General features: G+C 39.3%; 1 pseudogene; it reads left to right on the forward strand.

Annotated features, from left to right (window-relative positions):
* Window positions 1–547: 547 nt before the first annotated feature.
* Window positions 548–666, forward strand: LOC118609800 (annotated as a pseudogene).
* The last annotated feature ends 12,275 nt before the right edge of the window (window positions 667–12,941 follow it).

The raw sequence follows: 12,941 nt of genomic DNA on the forward strand, positions 1-12,941 counted from the left end.
CCAGTTCTCAAAGCTACATAATGACAGGCTGACTCTATAGACTGTGGGGTTCTTATTCGAGCTGAGTATTATGGAATAATACTCAGCTCGAATAAGAACTGAATCTGAGGAATATTCATTTGGAAATTCCAAGTCGAGGTACTCCAGCGGAATTCTTGTTCTTGTCTCTCCCCTTTTCATATCCTCTTCTGCTGAATTCATATGTCCCTTATAACATCATCACTTGCCAGTTACCCTGCATAGAAACTTGGGAGTCATCCTTAACTTTTCCTTGTTCCTGAAATTGATATTTTTGCAGACACTAAGTTCTGTCTATATTGCTTTCTATAAATATTCCTCAAAATCCTCCCCTTCTTTCCATCTCTGCTAGCACCTCTATAATTCAGACCCTCATTATCTCTGGGCCATCTTGCCTCAAATTTAATGCCCTTCATTTTATTCTTTTCATTGCCACCAAGCTCATTGCTTTCAAATTAAAATATAACCATGCTACTACCTACTCACACTAATTTATCATCTCTCCATTGCTTTCATAAGAAAGACCTTGGTCTACGGCCATGCTACCCTGAACAAGCCTGATCCCGTCTGATCTCAGAAGCTAAGCAGGGTCGGGCCTCGTTAATAGTTGGAAGGGCAACCACCTAGGAAGACCAGGCACTGTAGGTGTAATAAATAAATAGATAGATAGATAGATAGATAGATAGATAGATAGATAAGATAAGGGATTGCAAACTGACAAGGTCCTTGCAACCTGTGAGGTCAACCAAGGGTTGCCTCACTTAAAAAAAAAAAAGTGAAGAAGAAGAAAAGAAAGATAAGAGAGGAGAAGAGAAGAGAAGCGAAGAGAAGAGAAGACAAGAGAAGACAAGAGAAGAGAAGTAAAGAAAGAAAAGAAAAGAAAAGTAAAGAAAAGAAAAGAAAAGAAAAGAAAAGAAAAGAAAAGAAAAGAAAAGAAAAAGAAAAGAAAAAGAAAGGAAAGAAAAGAAAAGGAACGAAAAAGAAAGGAAAGAAAAGAAAAGGAACGAAAGGAAAGAAAATAAAAGGAAAGAAAAGAAAAAAGAAAGTCCTTGGCTAGTCAAATGAGACCTTCGTGATCTATTACTTACCTACTACATCCCCTGGCTCATCTACCATTCCCCCTTCTAAGTCACTTGTGTTCTCACCTTATCGAACTACTTGCTGCCCCTTGTCCCTAGAACGGGTCAGGCTGTTTCACACCTCAGGGTCTTTGCATGTGCTGTTTCAGCCTCAATGGGCTATACTGATTTATGTTTCATGACCTTTGCATGTGCTGTTCCATCTTTTTGAATGACCATTCTATTCTCTGCATATTCTTCATCAATATAATATTTACTTATTCCTGGGGACAGGAACGCAGGCATAGTCATTGCCTTTTACATGAAACTCCTCTGGTAGCTCAGGAGGATTTTAGAACTCCTCTCTTCTCTCGGCATGGTGCACTCTACTACCTTCATTATAGCACTCATCACGCTGGGTGAACCGTGGACTTAAATGTCTGTTTTTACCACTGGGCCATTTTATTCAGCCTTGTGTCCCCAGCACCTATTAGAGTGCTGGCTTCGTGGTAGATGCTCAATAATTGAGTTGCATTTAATATAAGAACATAAACAAATGATAAAATCTGTGCCAGACAGAGAAAGCTTGGAACTCTCAAGATCTTATAATGAAGCATCCCTCTAAGTAGAAACTCCCGAAAGCAAAATGGAGCCTTAACCTGAAGAGACATTTCATTGTGGCCCAGGTGACTTGGCCTTTCGTGTACAACCACAGAAATATTTATGTGCCCACATATATGTTAGTCTACTTTATTCTGATTGTACTCTTTCTTATTGGGCTTAGCATGTCCCTCAAGTATTTCAGTTTGGCAAATATGAAGGAATTGAAGTTATCTTGCAGATGCCCCAAAATGGCTGCTCAGTATCTTTCATCTGGCCAAATTGGTGCCCCTCTGAGCCCTAACTCCCATCTCTGCCATCAAATCCTTTCCCATCCTTCTATGTGGAACTATACCAGAATGTCAGGATAGATCTCCTACCAGGCAGCACTCTGAGCCATCCTGCTGTTTTACAAGGCCAAAGGGCTCCCTGCATTGCCTCCAGTACTTCAAAATGAACTGAGAAAGACAGGTGGAGGGCAAACATAATACAAATATGCACCTGTAAAAATACTCCTGTAATAACAGCCACCTAAGTGCTAAGTGGGAGCAGTAGCAGATGGCTACGTCTTTCTAATTTTCCAATCCCTGAGGTTATATGTCTCTGCTTCTCTTCCGTCTCTTTTCCTGGAACATGGTTTTGGCAGACTGTGGGTCCCTTGGAATCAACAGTATCCTTCAAAGTCATTCCAGAATGGTACAGCAATCAAGGCCAACCCACATGCTACCCAGAACCAGAAACCCATTACAACAAATATGAGTCATGCCCAAAATACATCAGTAACCTTGTCAGGACATTCCTGCATTTTCACAAAGCACATTAGTCGATCAATGTCCCTTTTTAAAGTAAAGACAGAGGAAATTGGGCTCAAACAAAAGTCGAGAGATGTTAGGCAATGTTATTTGTTGATTGGTAGCCACATGCCTGGGCACAGACAAGCCATGCTGTTCTAATTCCTGCCACCTGCCTTCATCTAGGCCACCGCCTGTGGCCAACCAGTTTCCTCAAAAAAGGGTTTGGAACTTAGGATAAGCATTGATTAAAGCTGATCTTCCTAACAGGTATTCTTCAGAACAGCCTACCAATGTCTTGGCAGTTATTAATGTTTGTAAATATTCTACAGTAAGTTAAAATATATATATTTTGATAGCACGCTCTATAAACTTCCTGACTCCAGTATTAAAAGTGATTATATCTTAAAGTTGTATACAAGTAGAATATTTAAAATACTTCTCAATATTTAGTTTTCCTTATCATATAAGGAAAGGAAATGTACTTAATTTTTTCACCAAGCCCTATGTTGATGCTCCCAAACTCCCTTTGGGTGACCCCAGTGTTCCACATAAACATTATCGTTTTTTATACGTAGCAGGAATGAAAAAATTTGGAAGATAACATACTAAGAAAATTTGGCTTAATCTGTCAAACATTTTTTGAGCACTTACTAAACATTGTGTCAGACTCTCTAGCAAGGGTGTCATGCCTGCATGCCTGCCCTGACGTTCTTTTCCATCTAATGAGAGAGATAAACAACTAACTCTAATGCCTAGCGGGATGCAAGGGTGGGGGTGCACTTACAGAGCACTGAGCATATTCTTCATTTCACTGAATCCCCATCACCGCCTTCTGATTTGGATATTATCAACTTTCCAAAGATGAGAAAATTGAGGCTCAGAGAGGTTAAGTGACTTATCCAAGGTCATACAGAATAAATCATTGAATCTACATGAGCCCAGGCCTGTCTGAGTCTATGTAACCCCTGTTCTTTCTGTAAACCAAACCATGTTCCTTCTCAATAAAAGTAGGAATGTGCTGGGTTGACTAAACAAAAAGGAGTTCATTTAGTGTAGTTGCTGGAGAGGATATATGTATCACAGTGAGCGTCATGGAAGAGGTGGCATTTGAGCTGAGACTTGAAAAGTATGAATTCAATAGGAGGTTCATGGGGAAGAAAATGTGAGACTAAGGAAACTAAAGGAGTGTGAGCTTCTTCATCTGTTCATTCAATGCATATTTATTTAGCACATATGATATGCTAAACACAGCTCTGCGTGCTGAGACAGGTGAGCAAGACCAGCAAATGCCTTCCTTCAAGGCACCGAGGTTCTAATGGAGGAAAGAGGCCTAAGCAAACACTATAAAAAATTATGGATGTAAGGTTTACACAGTGTGAGGTTGAGAGTGATGGGGTCAGGGAGAAGAAGGGACTATTCAAGATAAAGAGAGGAGTAAGTCATGTGGATGTCTGCAAAAGGAGCTCTCCAGACAGAGGCCATGAGAAGGGAATAAGTTTCGTACATATAGTCTGGCAATTCCAGCATGGTGGGAGCAGCCTGAGTAAGGGGGATATGGTAGGAGATAAGGCAGGGATATGGGCAGGGGCTGACCCCAGAGGGCTTTGGATCTGTCTCAGAGGGATGAAAAGCCCCAACAGGGTTTTGAGTAGGAGCACAACATGCTGTGATAGATTTCAGGGAGATTCCTCTGGTAGCTGAGTGGAAAATTGACTATTAGGGTGAGAGGAAGCTGATTAACAAAGCTATTGCAGCCCAGATAAAAGACTGTGGTAGCCTCAGAAAGGTGCAAGCGGGGAAGGTGATTAGCTTTAAAATATATTTGGATAGTAGGTCCTACCAGGTTCCTGGTTTCTTAAGGAAAAAAACATTGCTAAGAGCCCGGGATGAAAAGTAGATTCTACACATCTGAGATGAAAAGATTAACAGTGAGCCCAGGGGCTCCCTGAAAGGGGAATGACCAGAAGGTTATGGAAGAGTAAAGATCTCCAAGTTACCTGAGGAGCAAGAAGAATCCCAACATAAATGAGAGTGTCCACTTAAGAGAGAAGGTTTCAGTGAAAGCCAGGAAATGGATGAAGAATCTGTGACTAGGTTAGGGGTGTAAATGAAGCTGTCTCAATTAAATAATCTAGTGGGAAAGGTTAGGAGGAGAACAATTACATCTGGTTCAGGGAGTAGGAAACAGAACCACAAGGGGTTGGGACTTTGAAAAAGATGGTGACTGGAGAATTTTTTCAGTTTGAATAAAACAAGTGGAAGAGTTATGAGGGAAATAAGTGGCCTAGAAATTTCCACAGAACTGGATCTGAAAGTCTCTGATGGATTAAGGTCGCTGATGGATTGAAGAACTTGGACCTCTCTGGAGCAAGCCAGATGCCCCCGGAAATCCTAGACCAGGTGGGCTGGCAACAAGATTGTTTGGTTCTCAGGAGCCTCACCAAGTGCTGGAAACAGCATTAGCTCCAGATGGATGGGAGGCCTTTCTGGATGGAATCCTTCACAGCTTGTCTTAACTGTAACTCTGAGAGAATAAATGGAAAATAGTGTCATTGATGTTAAAGTAACTCTAGGTGTTATATTTGCCTGTACTTTCTGTTTCCCTTCACTCAATTCTTATTCTTCTGTCTACAGAGCTCTGATTTTCACCCATCTGATTTCAGCTCTGGCCAAGTCCACTACTGGCTGGCCTCCATGTTGCTTAATCCAATAGGCATTTTTCAGTCCTCACCTTATCTGACACCTCAGACCTACTCACCAACTATTCTTTGTGAAACATTTTCTTCCTTTGGATTTCCATAGTGACACTGACCTTTCTTGATGGTGCTCCTATCCCTTTGGCTACTCATTTGCTATGTTTCTGAAATCTTTTATTTAGCCTATAAGATATTGGTGTTCCTTGATTCTGGATTATGGGACCTCTTACCTTCTCTCTATAGGCCATCTCATTCAGATTCATGATTTTAACTGACTGATATAATGCAAGCATATGAAAAATACTATGGAAGTGCTCAGAGGTATGTATGACTAAGGCATGTGAAAGGTTGCTTGAGTTGGGTCCTTGCTACCCAAATGAAAAACATAGCCTTAGTGTGGACAATGAAGACCAAGTATATATAGAGAAAGAAAAGAGAGCTCAAGCTAAAACACTGGTTAAAAAAAAAAAAAAAAGATGAATAGGCATCAATAAATAAAAGTAATTGCTGTTACCATTCATCATGATTATCATTATTCTACGAATTAAGTGTTTAACTGTACATTTCAAGATCTGTATTTATTACCTATGCATTAACATTTTATTAGTATTTCCTATATTCCACCCATCTCTTTTATCCAAAATATTCATGTCTACCTTTCGCCCAGCATACCACCAGGCTTTGGTTCATGGATTAAGTCCACCAACGGTTATTCTTATTGATTGCTTTAAGGATGTATAGTGATGTTTAAAGCACTATAATCCATCTTTATCCTCAGAGATTTTGATGGAGTATTGCAATAATCCTACAACTTACTGTTGTCAGCTTTTCCATCAGCATCACTTAAAAAAGACACAAAGGAACCATATGTTTATCAATTTTTTTATCAAAGGAACAAGCATAGAGGCATCACTTGTAAGTAATCGACAATTTATTGCATACAACTAAAAAGAGTATGTTCTACTTTATGAAAATCCACAGTATAGCCAACTCTCATATACATACAAGGCAGTTAGCTATAGCGTATCTCGTGACAACCCTACTGTTAAGCTTACTGATCTGCTCTCATAAATTACCTGCTTTGTTGACATCTGCACTCTTTCATTTCAAAGTTAACCACACATTTCCTTGATAACCCACCTATCCATTTCCATTTATTTACAGACCGTTTGCAGAAATCCAGGTAATACTCACCTTGGGATCAGAAGGCCTCAGTCCAAGCTGTGACCTATCATTCATTCAAACATGAACAAATTTTCATTTTCCTCATCTCTGTGTCTATATAAATAACCTTACAGACCTTCCTCATCTCCCCAGAAAAGGCAGCTGGTAAGAATACTGTTAGGAAAGCTTTGGAAACCCAAACACAGCCATTGCCTGTGCTCAGTGGAAAGTTCGAGAGTTGTCTATTCTCAATAGCTTTATGACATGGACTGCAGAGAACTGCCTCATAGAAGCTACCACTAATTTATTACAAGTATATTTGCAGAATATTAGACACACCTAGCTTTGGGTCTAAACCTGTAGACATGTTCTGTCCAATTGGATCCTCAGAATTGCCCTGGGAAGGAAGGAGGGGAGTAGCTATTGCTCCCATTTTGCAAACAAGTAAAGGGAGGCTCAAGGCTTAGCAAACTGACCAAAATCACATAGTTAGAAAATGACCAAACCGGGATTTAATTTTTCAAATTGTCTAATTCCAAGTTGCACACCTTGCAACACCTTTAACAAGAAGGAGTAAAGCAACATATAAATCTTTTCCCAGTGCAAGGAATGATAATTTAATAACCAGAGTGAATGCGCCTCCAAAAAATTCATTTCTCGCCTACCTTCACTGAGTCAGTTTTATTCAAAATTCTCACAAATTGATTTTTAACAATCAGAAGAAAGCTCATGAAGCTTTACCTATACAACAAAAATAACAATACCTAGTGTTCACACGTAACTTCACACTTTGTAGATATTGGCAATAAACAATTAAGAATTTACTTCATTGATGGCTAGTATAATTATTTCACAACACTAAATACCTAGACAGGGTTTCTTTCTACTGGATAGAGATGTTTGAAGGATCAGTTTAACAATACCATTTTAAATGTGCAGAGCTCTGAGGCTCATTCTTGTGCACGTTCATGAAGTCTTGCGTATTTAATTTACAATGAGCCTTAATAAATTGTTCTCTTTAGCTGTCTTGTGTGATAGAGGTCACGCACACATGCTGAATCTGCTGACAGGCACTATACAGTGCATTCTAGTCATTTCTAGCTTGGAACACAGAAGACTCCAAACTCATGATATTTCAACATTGACGATCTTTTTGGCCTAATGAAATGAAATGCTATCATCCCCAGTTTAAACTCTTCTCAAGTTTTGGGGAACAGAGACTGATTACACAGCAGATTTTGCAGGTATTTGTTTGCATGAGTAAGACATTATATACAAGACATTACAACTGTAATGCTTGCAAGGCGAAGGATTTTGTGCATGCAAAGTGGTATGGAGTGAGAGAGCCACACATGTAAGCTCATTACATATGACCTTGCCAGATCTTGGCTTGGCTGCACTAGCTAGTTTTTATGAGTGTTCGGTTCATCAAAAAATAAAAAAGAAGACCCAAGCCCACCCTTTTAATTACAAAATGCTCCCCCCTCCTCACAATCAAACTTCTACTCATTTCAGCACTAAAAAAAAAAAAAAAAAAAAAAAAAATGATCATCACAATTCCTAGTAGCTTGCTTCTGTTTCTGCTTCAATAGATATCCTGTAGATGGGAAGTCACAAAACAGCTTTGCATCCCATCAAATTGCCTCCACCCAAAAACAGCTGCAATGCTTATCTAATTAAACCCCAGTGCCAAACTGTGAGCTTCTGCATCAATCATTAATATTGTATTTTGGATCACTTTAAATTCTGACTGAGGGTACGTGGCTCCCTGCACACTGGTCTCTAAAGGAGATTTTTCAAATAATCTTTAAGTGGCATTGAAAATATAAAGCAAGCTCCCTGCTGTTTGACGAGAGCTCCAGTACCCTGCTGAACCCTGATTAGCTGTTAATACTAATTGAGAAATGAATATTGCTTATTTTGAAATGCTAAAGATTCATTTTATTACTGTGAAAAAATGCAGTTCTTTTTGCTTCAAAAATGTGGCTTCTTGCCAAAATTTTAAACAGCACCAAAAGAATGGTAGTTTCTCCATCTCTTGTCTACTGTTTGCAGAGGCATTATACAGAATCACTTCTTTTCTCTGGGGAGCCATCCACAAGCTAGTTAACTGTGATCTTCACATGGGATTTGCACATTCATACCCTACATCTGGAACGTGGAAATGCTCTTCACAGAGATCTGACGGCACAGAAATATTTATGTAAATCTCTGTCCTGCTAAGGCACATGTTGATGCACTTGGGTTCAAGCTCATAAACCAAGAGGAATGGTTTCCTACATTGCTATGCTAATAGACTAAAACCAACAGGCCAAGCTCAATGGGACAATTTAGAAGAAGAGAGATTGGCAAAAAAAAAAAACAAATAAATGTCTGCTTCCTTCCAGCATTCTAGGAAAAATACCAAGCAGCTGTGCCAATGCAAACTGCTCTTCTTTGTTTGGAAAAAATACCGACCTACTCGAAATCAGGGGATGCAGTCAGCAGCAGGTTCAGTAAACACGTATGTAAGTTAAACTTCCTAACAAAGAACAATCATCACAGAAACATAACACGCACCTAGCTTAACATATAAACTGATTAAAAATCTCGAGGAAATATGACACAGTGTGGGAACCATGAGGTCCTCATTCCCATAAGCCAAGACCAACTGGGCCTTTGCCAGGTTATTGCCTGGCACTCAGCCACATCAGCTATGGAGTGATGGGGAGTTTCAGAGAATACAAATAAGAGAAAGAGGATGATTCGAGAGTGGCAAAAATATAAGGAAAAGAAAGAAGTCTTAGGATGGCTTACTGCAGAGAAGAGAAAAAAAAAAAAAGGCTAAAAGATTTAGGAAGTCTGAAAGCCCATATGAAAAACTCTCCTGAGGGGAATAATCAGAGGTGTCTTCCAAGTCAGTCAAACAAGTCAAAACAGATCAGGGCATGGGGATTATGACTGTCAATTTAGCTAAGCTGAAACTACATTTCCCAGAATTCATGTGTGTGTGTGTGTGTGTGTGTGTGTGTGTGTGTGTGTGTGTGTAATTCTGAAGGGAGAGCAAGAGACATCTTGCAGGCAATTTGGAAGAAGAAAGTGGAGAAGCAGTCATGTTGCCTTTTAGTCTTTGAAGATCAGAGCAGGACTGGATGCTCTGTCGCAGACCCTGACATTGCTGATTTGCTTGCTTACCTTGTTGGCCAGCAGCAACTCTACCTCCTGCTGAATCCTCTCCTTCAACTTCTGTGACTCTGGGGTCAAGAGAGTGTTTAGCTCGTTAACAAACTATGCCAGTTGTTTCTGGTAGACATCCTTATCATCAAAGCGGGAGGTTAGAGGCTGTGGGAGATCATCCTCCTGGATTCCAGTCCATCCTCCTGGATTCCAGTCCCTCCTCCTGGATTCCAGCTAGTACCTGTAGCTCCTGGTTTGTTCTTGCTTTTTCCCCACTTCACATCCGTCTTCCCTCTCAGCCTCTAATTCTACACACATTCCTATCAATGGGGCCTCCTCAACCTAACTCAGAAGGAGAAGCAATTTTCCTCGACCTGTAATGGTTTTAATTACAACATTCTAGATAACTTACCATGTAGCTCCGTAGGGATTGGGGCTCAGGAATAGGTGCTACGATGATTTCAAATAAACTGACTCTGATGCAGAGATCTCATGTTTTTTCCTGTCAAAATATATGCATAGGTATGGCAGGCTGACCTGTTAACTTGTAAAGTAAAATGAAATCTCGTATCCTTCTCAGTCTCAGACTTAGCACTTTTTACACAGATTCCTATCATATCCACAGCTTTAATCTGTTCTTTGATAATAAGACTCATTCCAAAAGAATGATCCCCCACCCCCGATTCCTCTGCTTTCTAAGCAAGTCGAAACAAAAATGTGCCAGATTCTCTGCTTTCGCTGGAATGATCTTCTCAGAGATGTCTGAAAAATGAAGACTCCTATCAGTGTTTTACCTTTTCTCTGTGCCATCTCCGCAGCCCATATGAGAAAAGAATCCTTGTATCCTTCTTCAAGAAAGTCCTTCTGCACTAGCCTACCAGAGTAACGTCACTCCTCAGTAAGCATTCTGTGTTAATGCGGGCAGTGATCAGAGTGAGAGTCTGTCGACTCTAAATCCAGCTTCATTACCTACCAGCTCAGTAATGTTGAGTAAGCAATGTAATATTTCTGAGCCCCAAATTCCTCATGAAAATTTGAGATAATGATGCTTGCTCTGCCTACCTTACAGGGTGTGAGCATAAAATGAAATAATATATGTGCTGCAAATAGTTCATAAATATAAAGGGCTATAGGATCCAACACATTCCAGCTACTGAAAAAAAAAAATTTGATTTAGTTAAGCAATAAATAGAGAATCTCTGCCCAATTATCATTGGTATATCTGATGCCTGTATGCCAAAAACGAGCTTCTGAGTTGTGACAGGCCCTGCCCACTTGCCTCCCCATTTCAAGAGTCCACTTATTTCCCTGCGCAGTACTCTAGTTTTCCCCCTCTGTAGGACAGAACCTAACCTTGAATCTCAATTAGCATGACCAAGGCCTTCAGACTCTGCGAGTGCTCTTCAGTCCTTTCTCTAGAGGACAGGATCCTGCTTCCACTGTCCCTTAGCTCCCGGATCAGTTATTTTCCATGAAAAGGCGAATTACCCTAGATCATAATATTGCATACTCTCCTTACTGTCGTTTTGCTCTCTGGCCTATCTCCTTTACAATTATGGTGCCTCACTGCTAAATTGGACCCCTACTTTCTCTTTTGATATCAAAAATTGATTATCTCTACTGATTTGGAAAGTCATACTTAATTCCCAGTTGAACACTGAATTTTGGGCCACTCAACTGTCCTTCATGGGTCAGCATTAGAGGTACTGTTCTTTCTTCCTGCATATCAATGACACCAATAGCCTTAATTCTTTACCTATCCCTATATTCTCACCTTTTAGTGGAGAGGGTATAATTCCTCCTTCTTGGACTTGATCACGTAACTTACTATGGCCAATGAGATGTTTGCCATTGTAGCACAGTGTATTGAAAAGCACTTGGACAGAAAAGAAATAAAGAAATAAAGAAATAAGAAAGAAAGAAAGAAAGAAAGAAAGAAAGAAAGAAAGAAAGAAAGAAAGAAAGAAAGAAAGAAAGAAAGAAAGAAAGAAAAAGAAAGAAAAAGAAAGAAAAGGAAAAGAAGAAGAAAGAAAGAACTGGTAAGTGCTTCAATGAGAAGTCTAAGTTTAATTTATTCTTCTCATAATTAAAGACAATTTGTAATCTTTGGCAGTAAGGACTATAATATAATTGAAATTTAATATACTTGGAAGATGTAATAGGAACAGCCTAGCTTGCAAGTGAGCATTTTCTGTGAATCAGGAATTTTGCCTCGGGGTACTTTTTCTCCACTTCAAATAATTGAATCTCTGAAATTGGCAAACCAGTCCTTTGCTCTTTCACTCGATTGTTCATTCAACACAAATATTTATTAATTATTGTCTATGTGCCAGGCATTGTACACTCACTCTGCCAGGCATGCAGTTGAGAGCCAGACAGCCTGGTATCTGAGCTTTTAAGGCCAAAAATCAAACACTTTTGTCTGGTATTTTCTAATTAAGTGAACCACTTTTATGCAATAATTTCAGGGTCTCAAAATACAATGTAATTGATGACAAGCTGACTGGGCTCAGAGAAAAGGTGCCGTGAGATTCCCCCAAAACCAGGCTCTAAGAGGAGATAATTCCCAAGTTTTATTTTTTCACTCCTGTGAGCCTGGGTACCAAGCACAATACTTAGCCCACAGCTGGCCGTTGTTTCTCCTCTCTTACTATGCGTTTGAATTTCCTAGGGATCTCTTTAAAAACAGAGGTGCCCAACCACCCTCTCTTCCCAGGAGGGGTTCATCCAGTGGATAGCGGGTGGAAGGAAGTTGTCTAATTTTGCAATCCCTGAAGGTGAATCTTATACACGGCCAGGAATGAGAACCACTCAGTGTGAGCTTTATACATATTTTCAATGTATAAAAAATGAATAAAAAATATTATTAAAACAAATGAAGATTGTACTTTTTAAAACCATTTGGTACACTGCTGAATACAAATTCTAAAGGCAAGAGAGGAACAGGAAGAAATGTAGAAGAAATGTAGGATTAACATTATGTGTAGGAACAATGTATACTATAATAGCATAAAAATCTTATGAGAAGAGAAAAAGTAACATAGACTCTCTTAGGTTAAAATGAGAACTCTTTTAACATCAAAGTATTTCTTAGGCCCTAGTAAGATAGTATTTATACTTTTATAATCTTTTGACTAAGAAAATACATTTAAAAAACAAACCTCTATGAATTTAGTAATGGTTTCAAATAATTTGAATTTTGTGAATTTTAAGTGTCTACTTACATTTGAAAAATACTAACCCATACATACACAAGACATTTTTGATGCAGCTTACAGACTACATTTAGTGGGTATGTGAACTTAGGAAGCAACTCAGTGATATGCTGGAATTCATGGCCTGCAAATCAGACATAGACCAACAATAAGACTAGAAGAAAATGTTTACCTAAAAACGAAAGAGGCAAAATGAAACTATTTAGTGGTAAGGAACATTTTAGATTTCTACATAGTAGC

The sequence above is a fragment of the Rousettus aegyptiacus genome, unplaced genomic scaffold (genome assembly GCF_014176215.1).
Source record: "Rousettus aegyptiacus isolate mRouAeg1 unplaced genomic scaffold, mRouAeg1.p scaffold_m13_p_11, whole genome shotgun sequence".
Classification (NCBI taxonomy): domain Eukaryota; kingdom Metazoa; phylum Chordata; class Mammalia; order Chiroptera; family Pteropodidae; genus Rousettus; species Rousettus aegyptiacus.